Source organism: Cydia pomonella, chromosome 16 (genome assembly GCF_033807575.1).
Source record: "Cydia pomonella isolate Wapato2018A chromosome 16, ilCydPomo1, whole genome shotgun sequence".
Lineage (NCBI taxonomy): Eukaryota > Metazoa > Arthropoda > Insecta > Lepidoptera > Tortricidae > Cydia > Cydia pomonella.
In genome coordinates this window covers 8,561,222-8,582,554 of record NC_084718.1, presented here as the reverse complement: position 1 = coordinate 8,582,554, position 21,333 = coordinate 8,561,222, and the positions used below count along the sequence as shown (strand labels likewise).

At 33.5% G+C, this 21,333-nt stretch overlaps 1 protein-coding gene across 1 annotated transcript in view; it reads right to left on the bottom strand.

Moving 5' to 3' along the window:
- The window catches only part of LOC133526117 (transcription factor hamlet-like), a 115,148-nt gene extending 94,576 nt beyond the window's left edge, over positions 1-20,572 (bottom strand). The window contains exon 1 of the mRNA XM_061862592.1: positions 20,289-20,572. The gene's annotated coding sequence lies outside the window, so the exon portion shown is untranslated. The remainder of the gene's footprint in view (positions 1-20,288) is intronic.
- Positions 20,573-21,333: the final 761 nt, after the last annotated feature.

The window sequence follows — 21,333 nt, the reverse complement described above, 5'->3', positions numbered from 1 at the left end:
AAACGCGTTTAACTACCATTTTGGAATCATCGGCCGGTAGTCAGCTATTGCCTTACAAGAGCTAATAAACTAACTATTAGTAAATAGTATGTTGAATTAATTATATAAAAATCCAATTACTTTTTTGTAATAAGTAATATACAAAAGGAATCATATCATTGTTATAAATAAAAAGACTGTCTAAACTAGCTTTTTGTTATTCTCGGTGATTCATAATAAAAGTAAAGTCACAGTCATGATGATATTAAAGTGTTAATATTTTCAGCGTCAAGGTTACCAACAGTATTAAGTCCGCCTTTTTGAAGTATATTTTACGCAACGTAGAATTAATAATAAATACACAACAAACCACTGTCACGAGAAACATCTTGACAAGCAACTGGTTGCTGCTAAGCTTTCGACTCGTATCTTCTCATCGTGTGGGCTCGAAACTGTCAAGTCGGCTGTCAAACAAGCTGTCAAACTGGTGACTCAGTTATTGACGTGACAATGATAGTAACAGTGAAAGATGTCTACATCCGCTTGTACCACGCTGACATCCTAAGCGTACTTGAACTGAGGACCGTGAAATTGTAATACGATGTGTCTCAGTAGAGTACTTACAATATAGAAACGGTACGCATATCATGGTAACTAACATGCAGTATCCCTACGAAGCCTTTAAACTGTGACTCCCGGAGTACTGATTACGTCACGTCATTACGATTTAGTAAATGTTATAAGTATTTTACTCTTTTCATAATCGGGTCGGATAAAAGTAGTATTTATATCGATCGAACTCCGTTTTTAAAAATCTGAACTAGCATACCCCCTAAAAAGTTACTCAATTAGTCCCATTTCACTTAGCTGGATACATCTCCCCGTTATGTTAAGGCGCTGGTTTGTTGCAAATTCTTTAAATGTGGTTTTGTAAGTACCTATTATATTAATGTTAATAGTAAGTGAGGTCGGTATATAAGGCCCACCTTAATTTAAAATTAGGGTAACGGCGGCTATTAACGCGGGTATCAAAATCGACGTCTAACACCGCGGTGTTTACAAATACGCATTTTGCAAGCAAACAGATCTATTCTCTAAGAAATAAAGCATACACAAAACAAGCTCATTCATTGGTCTATCATGCCCATTAGTGTGCATTTGTGTGAGTGTAACAAAAAACTCGCGATTCGTCAGTTTGTGCGACGGCGGCGCAAGAACCGGTTGTTCCATACAGACTCGTGACACCACAGGTAAGTGCACTCCAATCTTACTTAGTGTTTTACGTAATAGTTATGGCAAATAAACTAGTGCAATGCCTTTTAAGAGGTTGTGTATTGGTTTCTACACGATTTTGAATTACTTTTAACTTAGTTTTGGACCGGAAAATACGTTTAAAATTGAAAATAAAATACAGCGGTGATAGGCGCCAATTACTTCTGTGGTAAGTAATTCCGTGGTATGCCACGGTAATAGAAAAAGTGGTAGTTTTGTTATTTACTCTTTAGTTTTGGTACAAATTGTCAATTTTATAATTTATTTTATTTATTCCAAACTTGATCTATTCACGCTATTAAAGAGCTATTTCCGTGGTATGGAAAGTATTCAACTAACTCTTAATTTTTAACAAAAACTTCAGCACCGATTTCCTTGTTTCTATGGGAACCCTTAATCTGTCTACTTTTTTTTATTTTGAGTTAAAACCTAAAATTTACTTGCCAGTTATGTGATTTTGTCTTTACAAGAAGCTTGTAATATACGTGTTTGATTTGATTTGAAAAACCATCTGTGTTTTATTATTTTTATGGGTCGGAATTAGGTTTAATTAAACTCCAAATTAAGCCTATTACCGATGGTATGATCAGATTACCCTCGGTAATAGAATGTATAGAAATCTATTACCGACCCAGAGAAATATCGAATGGGTCGGTAATAGGCTCTTAAAGAGTTATCTATTACCGAGTGTCTATTTGGTATTGTATTGAAATATCGCGTTTAGGGTACCGCAAGTACAGATTTCGTTGATAAAATTTAGACTTCAGTTATCATTATCAGATTTAAATTCTTCTGTTTTCTGATTCAGTCATTACTCTGACAGACAAGGAAGGGTACCCAACTGCCGGACAATTCCGATTAGATTTTTTTTAATATAATTTTATTTATACAGTAGTCCAAAATCTCAGACATGATTTTTTTTAGCTATAAGAATCAGCAATAAGAAAAGTACTGTGATTTGTTAGTTATAAACGGGTAAATTATAACACATAATATGTGAGAGACTTTATTTAACTTAATTACCTTATCAAAAATATTAGAATTAAAAATTTTCATGTTTTTATATATAGTCGAAATTTTATTAGGTGGACGTTTACCATTTCACTGTGGTAAACTTTCACTCAGGTGGTAAACGTCCAGCTTATAAAATTTCGACTATAATTTACGCTGTGCCTTATGAGAAAATGTTACTTGTTTTTTTTGTGCAGCTAATTATGTCAGTAAGACACACGACTCTTATCAATCTTTATAGCATTTAAAAATTACTTTATTTAATACCAGGCAGGCCTATTTGTCATATACGTCCTTAGTAAAACTTTACTAACAATAATTTTTGTTGTTTTACATGTAAAACATTCAACTTATAACTTGTTATACAGGTACTCGTGGGTACTTGGTAAGTTAACTATTTAATAGTATTTGATTGTGCCAAAGTGTAATTATAATCTCTTCGAATATATCTCTTATTTTTAAACATACTCCTATAGTTTTATTTTTTATTTTTGTGTCATTATTAAACTTAATGACACAAAAATAATATACAGAACCCACGTCGTTATTATTGTTTTAACCCTCGGTATTAGGATTCGAATTTTGAGTTTGGTTTCTGTTAACGAGTGCAGAAAAATCATGCCAATTGTACCCTCGGTAATGAAAGCTCAATTTGCGATAATAGAATCACAGCCTGTCCCTTGCCACGGTAATAGAAGATTTGGTCATTTTGGCTTCAAAAAATATTTTAATACATATAATAACCCAAAATGAATCCAAAAACGTGTGAAACGGAAAGTTCATTAAATGCTCTGATGAAAAAAAAATATTCCTGGCTGTAAGACAGCATTGATACCCTTAATTTTTGGATCTCTTTTGAAAAGTTCCTTAACTACCACGGTAATAGGTGCCTTTACCCTAAGTATATTTTTAAATAATCAGGGTTTTATGTAAAACTCACTCAATATAAGTTTCTTATTTATTTAAGTTTCTCCATATACCAAAATAGTTATACAAATATTACGGCACTCTTGGAAAATATTAGTTTTATAAAAGTTTTATTTTTCGCCTCATTAAACACGAAGAAAATATACATTTTGACAGTAGTAACAGATTTTAATTATTATTAACTTTAGGGTTAGACAAATAACAATGTTTGGTATCTTAGACAATAGGAGAATATTTTTAATTAGTGGAAATAATCGCTTTGGGCCTTACTAAGATATAAGACATTGTCTTGATTACTTGAAAATAGTAGGTTAAAATATATATCTGCATTAGTTACAGCTTTTTTAACATAAACCTTTAACGAAAAATTTAAAAAAAAGCTAATTATTGTTTACTTAAATTTTGTGGGCTTTATTGAACTCGAGACGTTTTAAGGAATCAAAAAGTCTAATTTCATTGGAAACTGCACTTATACTTTTTTAAGTCAGCAAGTACTCACTTAAAACTTATCAAGTCGGCCTTGTTAAGAGATCGAAAAAATACAAAATTATCTTAAAATATTTGTATTTATTACTTATTTCATCTCTTACGTTCAATAAGGCCCGGTACCGGGCCTTGTTACCCCCACTGACTGTAAACCTTCTTAGCAACAAGTACAAGTTTAAGAATAATAGGGAATATTGAATATAAAAATATATATACAATTAGAAGTTTTCCCTTCCTCACACAGTAAGATAACTTCTGTTCGCACCCTTCAAATACATATATTAAAACAAGAAACTCGATAAATACAAACTTTATTTTCGTAAAATAAATCATCAAGCGCAGCCGCAACCTCCTTTTCTAACTGTATGGATGCAATTGACAAAATAGCGGCGCGTGCGAAGACAAGCGTTATTGCCAGCTCGTTATATCTTCTACTTCTATGTGTGCGTGATGTGTTGAACAAATCATACTAAGTGTTACTACTATTTTCGAATGCTGGGCCTTGTTACCCGCCCGGCCTTATATGCCTCACCTACCTTATGGATTATAATAGGTCAAATACTTTAATTTTCACAAAAAGGGTTACCCTGTATTGTTGCTAGAATTAAAAGCTAACAACTCCTTGTCAGACGATGGCGTGAAGATCCAAACTTTCTAATAGGAAGGAAGCTATCAGTCTTTTTTTAAATAAACGAAGTGAATTTGCTTTCTATAGCGTTCAGTGTTATAGAACTAAAAAGTTTAATTTAAGCGATGCGCAATCTTAAAGTGTCATCTTGAACCCATTGAACGAGTCTAAAGTAACGGTATATGTTTTTATACGCTGCCAATGTAATTCAAAATACAATACTTAGTACCTACAGAAACTATTGTTAAAATCATAATTACAACTAAACTTTTATAATACTTACCTACTATGGAATTCAAAAGAATAAAAAAATCTGAAAAATATTGGAGATCTTAGACAAATTATATCCTATACATTACCCCGTGTTTACTGTATTAACTCACCGAGAATATGTTTCAATGCGTCCAATGAAAAGAGTATCAAGTTTAGAACTTGATTTATTACTCTTTATAATAAACATCCTCCGCGGATCAGTTCATTCATGGGCAATGATAAATCTTTTACGGGGCTATTAAGGCTCGCGTCTTAATGAAGAACCTACCACACTGACAATACTTCGAGCGCCCCGAAATGTTTAAGTCGATGTTTTTTTCGGCCGGGGAGTGAGAAAGGTCAGCCATGAAGGCGCGATCAAAGTGCTGTTAATTTCGAGAACTTATTAACACTAGTAGTTAGCCGCATCTTAATCTAACCCATTAAGGCAGAGGAAGTGTCTAATGGAGTGCGTTCGGTAGCCACGTTTAAAAGATGGTGTTAAGAAATAATTACTATAAGCCACACCCCGTCTGATTGCTTTTCGTAAGCTGCCATAAATCCACTTCGATTCTTGCTCGCAACATGTGTTTCTTATTAGAAATAATAAGATAATGGGTGTGTATTGCTCAATATATACATATTTTACATTTCAAATGAACTCAAGAGGATGTTGGACCGTAATTGTTAACGAGATGATTCCCAAATTAATGACGCTGTAATTAGAGGTTACGGTTGTTTTATTGGATGATATTACGCACTTATGTTAACTCGTATTAGGCTCATTGGTAATAAAAACCGAGATTTCGTCGTTTAAAGTGGTCTAAATGTTAGTTGTACAGCATCCTTGAAGTTATTGTTGATAAAAACATTTTTATTATTATTTAGGCATCATAGTATTGCAAAGATTTTTTTCTGTGTGGTAAATATATGCTAATGGCGTCTACTCACTCACGTGGCGTGTACAGTATTTTCCTCATGGAGTATCTCTTTCCTTAGTAATTAAAAAAATACGACGAATTATGTATACGTCATAACAGGAACTACTCGATTAAATTAATTAGTAAGATTTTGTAGTAAAGTGTACAATAATAAAAGTAACAAAGTGTATTGAAGAAGAAACACATGTATTGTATGTCTTAGAACCTACTTTTACCCATTTAGAAGCGACAAAGGGAATGACTAATAGCCTCTGTAGTACTCCCGTCGGATGCTCTAATCTGCCTTATCGCGCGTTTAGCCGGCTGGGCGCGCACGCTATCTACCATCGCATGGGAACCGTTCTCACACACAGAATGCAACGAACAACAAAAAGGAATGTCAAGATGCACGTTGTGTAACGCTATTATACTACTAATACAACAGTTTGACATTCGTCCAATTTGCATTGAACGTTTGTTCTTGAGTTTTGAAGCCATTTTTCACGAAGGTCCGTTCTCTTCATTGTCTCAGGTTTTATATGATGCCTTTGTGTTACAACGATGATATTGATATTGGGAATAATTTAGACTCATTTAAATATTACAGCACTGAGCAAATTATGTCAGAATTTATTTTATAAGCAAACAATACGACTGATAATGTAGGTATATCGTAAGACAAAAATATAAAATTGTCATCACAATCATTTTGTTAAATTTGTATCTAATTATGTCCAAGCGTTGCGTAAAAAGCTTCTACAATTTCTTAGCACACGATTCAATGTCGATGGCTGATGGTGATGATATTCATTAGCAATAGAAACTTGTAATTTGAGATAAGTAGGCACGCAATGGGCACGCGTCACAAAATCTGTTTTAGATTACACTAATTTGTCAGTCCTCTGCCCGACAGCAGTCCTCCATTCATAGCCCCATGTGTGGGAAACATTATGAAATTGAAAATGATCATATTTCTTTTAAAATACACCACACGATTGCACAAAGATTCACCTAGTTTTCGTCGTTAACTATTCATTATTATGTGCCGTGGGATATTTTTTGTGGTAGCTATTGTTATGGTTTTATTAGGCGCATTCCATAGGACTCGCCAGTCAATGGTGATATGGATGTGGGCTCCATGTAGGGTCGATTGTTGGTAATTTAGCAATTCTTTTCGGGACGGCGTCTAATTAATAACAACAAAGAGAAGAATAAAATAAGTTTACTTTGTGAACACAATATCAAGTCTTGAAAGATACTAATAATGAGGACGCATAAAAATAATCAATAAAAAGTTTGAATTGTTATTTTTTGTAACAAGCTTTTTTATGAAGTAAGTAGTACTTATGTGTTTTTTGTATGATTATTTGGCGACAGAAATACTAATGTTTGCGTAATGGGATAAAAAGCTTTATGTTAATTTTGACGTCTTGCGCCGGAGTGGACACGTGTGAGTCGTCGATCACTTAACCGATCGACAAGCGACAAGTCAATACGAACCACATAGGTATTACAAGTAATCAAATCAGCACAAAACACATAATATTAGTACAACCTATCAATCAGCTTGAAGGAGTTATCGCCAAGCAATGATTTTGTAATAATCCAGTGTTGTATGTACTTTACTTTGTGTATTAAGTTAGTCGTAAATATATTTGAATATAAGCTAAAATGGTTCTACATATTATCTGTACTTATTCAAGTCATTTATTTTATGACTAAGAGGTTTAAAATTTCGGCCGACTTGGTTATTTTGCAATGAATGTTGTGCCAAAATCGTCAATTGCAAATGCAATTCTCTCTTTGACTTTGAGCAAATGTGATAAAAGCATATTACATTTTTATTTGTCAAATCCATTAAAAATCAATTCCACTAAATAGAGGTTTGACCTACTTTGAGATAAACTGGGGTAAGTATCTTGAATATGTAAGGAACTGTAATATATTGACTATATAACTATCAATTATCACGTTGCATTAAATCAATAACTGATGCAAATTGTAGTGCTCTGCGATATATTTTTGATGCAAACTTCCACAGTCATTATTGATGACGAAATAGAGTCCACATTGATGACAACTTTGTTGAAGGCTGCATTAGAATTTTAACCGAAGAGTTGATGATATATTACGTTATTACATAGCAAGGTTAGTTCAGTTTGTCGCTACCTAATAATGAATATTCAGTGAAAATTATGAATTCGTACTAGATACACTTAATTACCAGGTGCAGAAAACGTCTAAACACGCCGCTGACTCCATCATTTTGTTTGATTGACGTACATTGTACAATTATTGCTCAAACCGACATACCTAAATATTAAGAAAGAAAGTTGAAAAACGTATTACTTCCTATGTAATTTCATTTTTCAGTTAACAGATATAATCTAGGTAATAAGTAAAATAGATTAATAATATAATAATAACTTTTTATGGTTCCACTATAGATTTGACAATTGTATTCGGGTAAAGATGTAGTTATGACAATCAAGTGCTCAAACCATTTCAATAGTACTAGGTCACGCAAGCATTGTTATAGTGCCCTAAATTTGATGGTCTGTTACAAAACCGTTCGTAATCGATCGGTTTATAATAATCGTAACGGCAATTAACTGGTGACGCAATAGTAATTTTCGTGATTTTTTCATATCGGTGGGAGTTTCCGATTATTGTTAAAGATCACGATAGATGCCTCTACTGACGTTTTTGTGCAATTTTGTGACTACTATGATGAGTTAAGATCTTTTGTGCGTGGTTGGGTTTATAATGCTTGAGTGAACCAATTTTTACGTCAATGGAATGGCGAGTGATGTTTCAATCAAGGCTTTTGTAATGCGGCCGTTACGTTTTACGACTATCCGCTTCCGATCATGTTTTACTGCAGGTATATTGAAATCACATATTGAAATTGATATCAAGTCGAACATTTCCTGTTAAATATATATATTAAACGGCATTATACAGGTATATAGTTTCTTAGTTTAAAGTTAATTTCACATATCGAAAGTGATATGGATTCTGAATTGAGAGGGTACTTACACTTACTACTCTTAAGCTAATTGATGATTATAAATTACGATTTTCCAGATCTTAATTGCTACATAAAAATTAATAAATAAATAATATTATAGGATATTCTTAAACAAGTTTACAGCTAGCCCCAGTGTTCTGGGTACTCAGACAACGCTATATATTATGTACAAATTAATACTTAAATACATAGCAAACGCGCATGTCTCAGGAACAAATATCTGTGTTCATCACACAAATAAATGCCCTTACCGGGATTCGAACCCGAGACCATCAGCTGCATAGGTAGACCGGGCACTTCACTATCAACTAGGGTCGTCAAAAAACATGACTTTTTCTGGAATATACTCGCAGGCGGAGAAACATGTATAATGAAGTGAGGTCATGAAAAAAAAAGTTGACTAATAACGTAGCAAACTCTATATAGTATTATGTACAGTCACCATCACATATATCGAAGCGGCCAAAGTGCTCAAATATATCTGAACTGAACATGAACTTTAATGTCTTGATAATAGCAGCTTAATTTGTTCTGACGTTTGTGAATGTCTTGGCCGCCCCGAGAGGTATATTTGATGGCGATGTGTATATACACATAATATTCATAATTATAAAGGTAAAGTTTTTTAATAATGTGTAATTTTTGACGACAACCCTATTAATGCCACGTTATAAAGTTCATTAGCACTGTGGCAACTGTGTCAAATTCACTGTAATCATACCGAGGCATACATATAGGGCTGGCATTCATGTGTGTGAACGCGTTTTGTACGCAAAACAATAAAATTCCCATGCACCCGATTGCCATCGCCAAGTTAACAGTAAACTTGCGTTTACGCAACCAGAAGACGTATGCCACGGAGATAATGAAAGTGATCTTTTTGTGTAACGCGAGAGAACAATATGGGTGCTAGCTAATGAGGTTTGTGGGTACAGACGTCATTGATATATTAGCACTGCGCATGAGAGTGAATGTTATTGTAGATGTGTCAAGATAACAGTGGCGGCGCGTCACAAATATTCGTAGGGAACCCGTAGCTAATTTTGCTTTCCTTTTCTCCATGAATCGATTGTGACAGTACTCAACGGGCTGAAATTAGACAAGCCGGTGGGAATCGAGTTCTTTGAACGATCCGCCACTGCAAGATAATAAATAAACCATTAAATGCATTGATGCATCGCCGCGGTCTAGGCTGTCATGACAAGCTGAAACAACTATGAGCGTTAAGGAGCTTCCTGTAGCACAGGTAAAAAAGTGTGAAATTACACCTTCAATCTTAAGTAAGAGCCTCAGTCAATTTTTTTATTTACCTACTTAAAATGCAACAAAGATTGCCTGGGCTATCCAAATAAAATATAAATGTTTTAAACTACATCAATATGAATAATCTTTCTTCTTCTTTCTCGCATTGTCCCAGCGTTTTGCCACGGCTCATGGGAGCCTGGGGTCCGCTTGGCAACTAATCCTAAGAATTGGCGTAGGCACTAGTTTTTACGAAAACGACTGCCATCTGACCTGCCAACCCAGAGGGTAAACTAGCCCTTATTGGGATTAGTCCGGTTTCCTCGCGATTTTTTACTTCAACGAAACTTTCATTACCGAGTGATAAATATCAAATGATATTTCGTATGTAAGTTCCGAAAAACTCATTGGTACGGTTTCAACCCGTGACCCCCGGATTACAAGTCGCACGCTCTTACCGCTAGGCCACCAGCGCTTCAGCGCAATAATTTTAAATCTTTGACAGTTAAAAATAGTATAAATATCCGGAGGCTATTTGACTGCACTTAACAGACAAAAGAATGATGACCGAGAACAAATTAAAAACTTGTTTCGATACTTACTTACGAGTATACCTAAAGTATTTGACTAGAACTACCTTGAATTGATTTAACATTTTTATTGTTTATTGACACTGGAACGGACGCTGGTCATATAAGTGGCTGGATATTTATGAGCTGGCTTCTCCTTAATTGTAGGTCCATGCATTAATCTTTGATGAGCCTTAGGCTATCTCTAGCCCCATGTTTCTGTATGTAAAACGGATGTCCGGTTAGAAAGGCGATCTAATTGTTTTATGTTTTATTATTGAAACAAACCATTGAAAAGTAACGTACCTATTAAGGATTGATAGAAGTTTTATACTAATAACGACATTAATTAGGTATTTTTATTCTGTCATATTATGCATGATGGCAAAATATTTTTTTCGTATGTTTTATGCTTTAGTTATTTAGTATCTTAAATAATGTCCTAACATAAACTTCCAAGTGTTGACCGCAGACGGAGTGCAGACTATGAAAATGAATCTGAAAATTATGCGCCTCTATCTAAACGTCTGTGCATTTTTTGCCATTTAAATTTATCTCGAGTGATGTACTTGAATGCAGACTAAATTTCCTTGAATTTAGATCACCGACGTCTATCGATGTCTGGCCGTGTATTTTCATTACTTGCACCACAAGGGAGTCAAACGTTCAAGAAAACTAGTGTAACTAAGACGTCGAGGTCTATAACGACAATGTAAGATAGGAGACCACACTTATTCTGGTTTACCTGAGCGACCAACTTACTTGCGCTCGGTTGCCTATTGCAATAGCTCTCCTGCATCGCCCTCATCTTATTATCAAAGCGCTCGAAAACGAATACATATGGTTAAAGGCGTGTTTAAATCGGCGAATTCTGCAGTTTCGCTTGTTTTTCTCGCATGCGACATATGTCGTGGAGGTTAATAGTAGACGGTTTCGTGGTTTCGAATACATTTTTCATCTGCATCGTGATTCATGTGTCTGCTGCAGCAGACGAATAAAATTTTGTTGTTCCCTCATAGCGACACAGTCTTGCATGTAAATATTACATACCACATTCCTAATCTTAAGAAAACTTTCAGATAAACACATTTAGTGAATGTTCTTAGGATTTATAAATCATTACTAATCGACTTCGGTCGCGTAAAGCTACGTAGCTCGTTTCATTCCCCTGTAAAAACTCTCATAATTTACCATTTTGGAGGATGAGTTATATGTAGAGAATAAAAGTATCTTTTTTGTTATTACACATTTTACAAAAAAAGTAACATACTTTTATACTTAGGATTCAAGTTATTACATCACTAAAATAAAACTGTTTCATCGGACTTTGATTATAAAAAGCTAGAATTTGATATCTATTTACGCCAGAAAAAAGACATATCATTTACATACTCGAATAACAATTTTTCTTTTTATATATAAGGTGCTAACAAATTAGTTACCGATGGTACTTTACATTAAAACAATGAACTTCAAATAGAAATTAAGAAAACTATTCCAATGTTTTTATTTACCGAACAAAATAAATAAATTATTAATCTATGTAACAAAATCATCATGTGCATTTAACTGACAAGATGCTTAACACTTTCTGTCATGCATGTCAACAATTTTTTATCTTATATGTGAATATGCCCCAGAAGCCGAGTACTATCAGCTGTAAAAATGTTCGTAACTAATTTTTTAGCACCTTATAGAGTCATAAAATATTATTCAGGTCACTGCCAAAACCGAATAAGGATTAAAATACAATGTTATGGAACATAGTTGAGGAAAATTGATGAACTTTTTTCACTCCGCCACGAATTAAGAGTGTACCTGATAAGTAGCTCTTTTATACACACACGCGCAACCTTATTCTCTCTGAAAGACGAATGTTATCGAAGATCCCTTCATCATTAGTAAACAGCGAGGCATCTAAACGCCATGTCAAACACCAGGAAGAGGTCGCGAAAGCTCTTCGCAGATAATTAGTAATGGCAGCAATTTGATGCAAATGCGAGCCGGGCTTGTTTTGAAACCCCCCGTTAGGCACACCCACGAACGCGACAATCATTGTTACAGCGATTCCAGCCTTTAAACAATAATTTATTTAATGCCTATACCTAAGTCTTCTCATTATTGTTGAACTGTACCTAATACTCATAAATAAAGTTAAAACCGGACAAGTGCTAGTCGGACGCCGAGTCCGTTGGGTGACAACGAAACTTCCTTACAAATTTGACCTATTTTTTATTTTTTACGAATTTATATAGTTGACAGATTTTCCCCTGTACTTGTAGTATACGACGATATTACTTGCTAAATTTCATAGGTCAACGAAAATTACCCGATAAATTTGGATTCTCTTACGAGTCAAAATATACGTTTTTACGAATAGACAAACGAACAACAAAGTGATCCTATAAGTGTTCCGGTTTCTTCATTTTCAGGTAACCTTCGAACCTTAAAAATTAAACAATTAAACTAAAACTTTGGACGTACACAAGTGGTCCCTAAGAAAGAAAGTCTCTTTAGAATATCTTTGATCGTCTCATCTAAAGAAGAACGGCGGAAGTGTTTGAATTTTATTTGTATAGGTACAGCTATATTTTTTACAAGCTTCTTTTTTATTTAACTCGCAATTTTTGTTTGGGTCAAATCTTGCAAACTAAATATCTGTAAAAAAAGCGTATTGTTTATTGGTGTAATGTCGGTGGTCGATAGTCAAATTAGGTAGATAATTAAATTCCTATACATATCGTAAAACGCGAAAATCATCGTCTCTTTCCCTGAGTCGACGAATGCAGGGCTCCTGTTTCTGAACAGTTTACCCTTCGAACATCTGAAGCAACCTAACTAATCTATCCTACCTATATATGGGTTTAATGTGACTAAACATACCACATGAATATTTAACGATCGGCCTAATTTTACGGTCGGCCGCCGACACAAACAAATTGAGAAATTAAAATCCAATATAAACATACCCAAATTTTTATAAACCTCAATTATTTCGAATAGTTAACTAAACGATTAAAGCGATTTTTCTGTATGTCATCGAATTAAATAAATTCAAACAATCCATTATCCACAAAGGAAATCTACTTATTTGCAGGCCATTTTATTAACTAATATGATTACGAATTAGCTTGTTTGTAACTATAATTAACCGGCACAAAGGTAGGTACACTTTCGTAGGTATACAAGTGAGAAACTTTTTTTATTTGCAGATATTTTAATAAACATGTTCTTATCTCTGTGTCATACAGTTCCGTTTAGTTACAACATTAAAAAAACGATCGAAATGTGGCAGTCGTGAGATAAAAATAATTGCGTAAAACCAGGTCGAAGGCCTTCGGAAACGATTCAATAAATTCGGTGTATTTTACAACAATATCAAAGTAAAAATCTCTGCAATAAAGAACTGCGAAATACAGCCACAAATTAAATCAATACACTCAATTATAAACTACGTGATATATTTTTTGTTAACGGACTTTTTTTATTCCGGAAGCGGAGAAGCTGTCGCGGCACCTGATCGATATAAATTCAGACATGTCTGTCAGTTACCTAACAATATACTTACGTTGTCTCCGGTTTACTAAATAATACCACTCAACAAACTATAGGTATCTATTATGTTGGAGTTATGGGTAAAAAAATTATCATTTTTCTTAATGTTATGCATTCGGAAGATTGCGGGTTACTTCTGGATGAGATTAGCTCAGGACCGGGACAAGTGGCATACTAGAAGAGAGGCCTATGCTCAGCAGTGGGCGATAAAGGGCTGATATGATGATGATTATGATCATTTTATGTAGGTAGGTAGACATGGTAAGCTGGAGTATCGTAAGGTACCTATTTGGAGCACGCATTTTGAAACTAACCGTCTGAATATCAAGGTGCATTGCTGCCGTAAATGGCAAAAACCCGGGCAGTAACATCAATATTGGCATTTGCGGCAGTAATGCAGTCGGCAGTAATGTCACGCTGCAATACAGCTGCAGTTTGAATCCCAACGTCACCTAAAGCGTAAAATTAAAACATCATTTAACGTGTTTTACTGGTTGACCAATTTTCCAAAGCCTCCTTAAGTTAATATACATATTTTGTAGCGCTTGTTAAAATTTTTTACAAGTATTGTAAACGGTGAGTAACGTGCAACTGATTACAGACGAAAACTAGATACAATCGTAACGTTTTCAACTTAGTTTAAAGGGAGTGTGGATTAGGTATTTTGTGACGAGTTCCTGTGTATGGCCAGTTGAAAAACCTCGCTGATACCATACGCAATGTAAACGGGCAGCAACGTGAGCGTATCAAAACGCACAGCGTGCTACAATACCAGTGAAAGCGAAACGTTTGATTTTTTAATAACAAAGATGACACAGCGGTTTGATCGCTTCAGATTTTTTCCCTAGTGGACGAAACCGAGCGTGATTGACTGGGGCGCCGGAGATTGTGAGACTGCCTCACACCTACTTTCCTTTGCGGTTTGACACTTCCCTGTTTTCTATATAACTTCATACGGGGTTGATTTTGCGCCGAAGTTGACTGACTGGCAAGCTTCATTGAAATTGAGTTAAAGAGAGCCAGAACTCTCGGTAAAACTACGACATTTTTTTCATTTTTTACCTTTGTCTCAATGTAATGGAATGATTTAATGAATTGACATTATTATTATTTAGCTAATTACACGCTAGTTTATTAGAAATTAGTGTTAGTAAGACTCGCGACATTTTAAATTCGATTATTATTATTATTTGTTTATTGACATCCCTGCATTTTTTTTTATATATAATATTTTAATCCGTATTATTATTATTAATATAGTTATTTACATTGAATAACTACTAATGAAACGAATGATTGTAATGTATTTTAAATTATTTTCGGAAATATACGTAGACTACTAAATTTAGATATTAGGCAATAGGTAATACGAGTAATATGTTTTGTAAGGTAATTTTAAGTATTTAGTTAATAAGGTTAACTTGCTATTCCCTACTCAGGGTCCATGTTGTGAAACTTTAATTTAAGATAACATCTGTATGTACTATGGAATACAATTAATAAATGAAGAACATTATGAACATTAAGTTAGAATTGTTGATTACCTATTATTACTTGTTGTAACAAATAGAAAAAGGTCAATTAATAATATTAAATTACCAAGTATGTATTTTGTTATAGACGTAATTTTTTACGTTGCTATTACCCTACACTTTTTTGTTTGATCGTATTGAGAAGTCTAGAGGCTCTACGAGCTATAAAATTTATAAACTCTCATGGCCCCGCCATTAAAAAAACTTAAGAGACAAAAAAAACTATATGTATTGAACCTGCTTACACCTAAAATTCGCGTAGATTGCTTTACAAATGCGACCTGTACCTAGATGAGAACATCCGGACATACGAATATATTTTTGTCCATGCTGAAACGAGGACCTTCGCTCCGCTCGGTCAATTAAATAAATTAATCTGATCTAATTTAATCTGATACAAGTTCTAAATAAAAATACCTACTGCATATAACGAGAGCAAGATTAGTACGTACCCATGTTTATGCACCCATTAAGAACAGATGTTAAATAGATATTTACACATATCCCATCTGCAACACGCATTGTCAATATTAAACGCATATGATAACAAAAATAATAATAACCAATGAACCTATATCCTATTCGGGTAAGTACTCGGCACAAACGTTCCCAAAATACCAGCAGCGTTCCCGCGTTGAATACGTTGCCAGCGAAATTCGTTGGACCTGGTACGAACCAGACCTAGGATTGCAATCCTTTCCCGCAAGCGTTTACCCCCCTTCCCTCAATTTTCGCAATTTCGACCTTATTTATATTTCTATAATTACTAAGTATTTTGGTTAAACACCCTCCTACTTACTTGTTTTATTGGAATGATTTTAGTTTAATCGCTTTTAGTCGTACTTTGATGGTTTAATCATAACAACAATATATATATAAAAAAAATTTTTTTTGAGAGATATATAATGATGTATTAGATACGTTAAAATTACGTACATGTACATTTATTAAAATACATTTTTTAATACTACACACGCAGGTTAAGGGTACCTAAGTTGTTTTTTAAATGCCACGGCAAATAGAAACGTAACCTCACATTTACGATTAAATCTAGCAAACCCTTTAAAAGTTGTAAGAATAGCGTCTCGAAGATATGACCATGCACATAAACATAAGCACCGTGGGCTCGAGTAATCCGACAGATTTTAACTACGCGTTCCTGAGGTCAATAAGGAGCAAACTGTTAAATGACTGAGGAGATGTTTTGGTCAAATTCAGTAAAAAAAATTGTGGGTGTGTATGTTTTCTGCGTAAGGCACATTATTTATTTTTACACATATTCGAAAAAAAAAATTACTACGAACAAGTAAAGTTTTTTTATTTACAGATAAATATTTCGAGTTTATTTTATTGTCTGTCAGTAGGTATGTCTAAATGCGCTTTTCACCGAGTTATTACAGAAACAAATTTTCACAAAATTTGCCATTATCTTTAAAACAAGACGGATTTCAAAACACTTTGTATGGCATTTTAGTCTCTAACTGAGAATACATCTTTAAAACAAGTGTAAGTACTTGAAAAATGTTGCCCTTTCTGTTCGTCAGCCGAAATTTAATTTCCATTCATTATATAAATGTATGAAAATACTTTTGCATAATGAATTGAAATGTATTTGCTATATTTAGCCAGTTAATAAAGTTTATTTGCAAGTTTGTAATCATTATCCTTTACGAGAACACGGAGTTGGGTGAAATCTCGTTGATATCGTTCATTTGAATAAAACAGACGAGTTTATGCCCGTCTTTATGGAATAATGGTCGCTATACAGCCTTAACAGGACAACGGCGTATGTTTTCTGCAAATTCATGTTAGTTGCGTCCATTTACTTGATATGGAGCTTCAGCTGACGACTGTTCTGATAAGCACGTATGCAAGTTTGCACTTCATTTTTAAATTTATATTTTTAGAGATCCGTGCAGCGACATCAAAAAATAGATTTAGTGTTTTTTTCGTAACAATTTTATGTAATATTATTTCAATTTATGTATACATTTTAATATTAAATTTCGACTTCTTACGTTTGAATTTATCATTCAGAATAATTAATGTTGTAATTCACTCCAAGTACCTACAATAGGTAGTTGATAAACACAAATGTTCAATAAGAGACGACTTATTATGTTGTTCATTGTAATTGATGATTTTGATTACTTTAATGACAGTGTGGCATCTACCTACGTGCTAGGTTTGGTATGATTTAGTTAATGTTTGGCTTGTTTTATGTATATTAAAAGCTTGTTTTGTATTAATTAACAATCAGAAATAATTTTGAACGGAATAATATAACATAATATTATCTATAATTATTATAACTTCTATCAATATTATAGTTGCAATAATAATAAAACAATGAAATATGGCATCGCTGATATCAGATCATTGATAAATTTCATTACAGAACCCTTGAAATCCACTCTCCTTTTTTGCACTTTTTAAACAAACATGACCTTTTTTAAAATAAACATGAAGCGTGTTTATGATCGGTTGCACTTTTCATATCGTTGCGACGCGACGTCAAAGTTTTACGACTTTTCTGAGGAAATATGATAAAATATTAAAACTGTTAAACGGTGAAAGACATTACTTACGATAGGTCATTTCAATCTTTTTTTAGAACAACGCGTGAACCTGAACAACGATTTAAGACTGTATTTTTATTTTAAGAGTCGCCATTACAGAGCCGCCGCCATAAAAACGTAGCTCACTCTAATTTTATAGCGATATGCCAAAATAACACGAGACTTGGCATGAACCTTGAAGTAACATATATATATGCTTGAAATAGTGATCATTGCTAATAATTGTACTACAAAGAAAATAGAGCGAGTAGAAGGTTTACATACAAAAAATATAATCGCTTTATTTCATTCGTGTTGCGATTTCTAACATCAATATCTAATTTCAGGCATAGATATATGTTACTTCAATGTTATTGAAATTAGAACTATGTTTAAAAATGTGTGGAGTTCAAATTTAAATGAAAAAATAATCTATACTCATTGGGTTTAACCGATCACCCTTCGAAATGCTACCTACCTAATACGAATACCTAGAGTATAACTATTTGGTATATATGCCATTTTGTTTAAAATTATAGACAACACTTTTTAAATTTGGATTTGTTATATTATTTCTATTTGCAAGTTAATTATTATGTATTGCTTTGCTGTCTTTTAGCCGAATTTATATAAACCGGGATTTAAAAAACGACAACTGTTCATCAATACATAAAAATGTGGATGCTTATCAAATTTAATTTTTGCTCTTAATAACGTTATTAAGCTTCAATACACTTATTTAACGTACGTGGCAAGGTAACGTAGCTTAAGACTACATTTTACTTGTTATAAAATACAATTATTATGTAAAATAACGTGATTAGCAGAATTTATGTTCTCACTGTAATTACTAAAATGCTAATGGGTTCAATTTGATAGTATACTAAACTAATTTGTACGTGTAATATTTGTATACTGAACTAGTTGTAATAGATTATCACGGTATTGAAAAAAATGCGAGTTGCTTTCCTACGTAACTAATTATACCTAATGGCATTCAGAAGGAATGACAAAAAGACGAATAAATAAACAGGATTGCCCGTCATTTGATATAAAAACTGTAATTTTCAAAGTGTATTTATTCAAATAAGAATAGTTAAAAGATTGATTTAACATAAAATTTATATAAATACAATATCTTATTGAATAAATTGTTACTATGCCCTAACCTCAGCTTTAAAAATGTATAATAATTATTAATTTCCAACTAATAAAGTTATGTAAAATTTAATTGTTTTTAATATATTTTGCAATTTCTATTGAATCTAAAAACATGTATTAGTTTTATGTGGAGCCATGAAGGTTAGGTTTGGTTAAATTGCTAACTTGTCAAATTTTGCCGACGGGCGTCGCAGAAGTATCTGTTTTATAGAAAAGTAAAGGGTAGGGCTAGGCACTTTTATTACTTTTATGAGTGTAACCTTCTTATTTATTATTTTATTGTAATATCTCATGTTTTATTACATTGTATTGTAATGCCACAGAATCCATAATACTTCAAATATTACTAATTAAAAATAAGGGTAGGTATGTAAATACTATTTATGTTTTTGGTTTATTATAAGCAGTTTGTTAATTTCTTTATACCGGGTGTGGCCTGTAATTCGAGCAAAAAATTAAGGCGAGTACAATCCTCAAACTGACCAAGATTCGTTCAACGACTTTTTAAAATAATGAAGTCTTTAGACTGCCTATTTTTCGTACAAATTAAATATTGTCTTCAATGTACGCTGTCATCACTGTAATTGACGTTGCTTGTCACGCTTTAAATATAACAAAATTTGCAATACATTGCGTCTTAAAAGAAACATTAAAGTGTGCTAAAAATCAAAATAAGTTATTATTAAAAGTCGCTGAACAAATGTTGGCCAGTTTGACGAATACAGCGTACAGTATAATTTTACGCTCGTGTTACAGGACACACTCGGTTTAAGTTACTATTATTGTGCTGGTCTACATCTTTAACGAAAAATAATACGTAATATAATTGTGTTATTTTTTGTGGTGTGAAAGTTGCAGTTATTTTATTGGTAATTTGTTGTGTATTTCATTGATCTAATAAAAAAAAAATAACTTAACTTCCATTATATTTTTATGATATTACATAAAAAAAATAACTTTTTAAAACTTTTAATTATTAAATTAAGAATTAGGAACTCTATTTTTTACATTTATTTAGGTAATTTTAACTCAAAATTTAAGTATCTTCACAATATTTACTTTTGTAAATTTAAGGCGCACTTAAAAATCCTTGTCATAAACTTCTTTAAAATATTGAAGTCATTAAAATACCCGCGGTTTAAAATTTTAACGACACTAAACGTACCTCGTATAACGGAGAACACCACGAACGTATCCTTCAGAGCTTATTTCAAGCCAAAAATACGCACTTGGATAAAAGTCAGTAAAAAATATCCTTGTCATTAAAAAGCACAAAAGCAATCCTTCACACGCAACAACACTAGAACGTTAATAAAAAAATAAACACACGCCCAAAAGTCAGCCGGCACACCGCACTTATAAGTTGAACTTATAAATTAGACTTATTCGCTAGAGCCGCGCAGCGCACGTGCGCACAGTGCCGTCGCATCGCGTTATCAGCCGACAACAGAAACTTGAGAGTCGATCTCAATAATAACAAGAAAAGAAAACGGTCCAGTTTCAGCGAGGCTTCCGGATGGCTCGGACGGGGCAGCCGCGCTGCTCGCACGAGAGGTCTCGCTCTAACGGGACTGAGGTTGAACGATAGCGAGCGCAGTCGCGCCTGCGACGCCGCGTTGAGCGTGCGTCCACTACAGCCTTCAAGACTCTAGGGATCTATTCGACATGCGCTCAAAGCCATATCGATATACTAAAAAATTCAGACTTGAAGTATATCTTTGTTTGCGATTGATTGATCTTCAAGTATTAGTATCTGAAAAACACCAAGTGATAAATGTCAAGCCATGCGCGCATGATGAATAACTATAATTCTAGCTCTTTTTCTACAATTGCATGCTAAACGGGAATGAGAACTTTTCTTCCACATCTGATGCATCATGAATATCATGATAGATCTTGCTATTGACATAAAAGAATTGTAATGGTACAAAAACTTTTACCTGTAATCAGGATGTTTATATGCCTATGAAGCCCATTCGAACGTACACTGATATCAGAATTAAATATAAATTATGTCATTAAGTTATGCATTTCGCTCCTACTTGCCGTACCTATATGTATTAGCGCGGGCGAGACGATAACTAAATAATGTTTCTAATTTCATTCTGATTTTAGTGTATGTTCGAATTGACCTGAATATTAAGTTAATATAAATGTTAGTCCGTAAAGTTCTAAATATGTTAAATTCTGTATTATCGTTACCATATTAT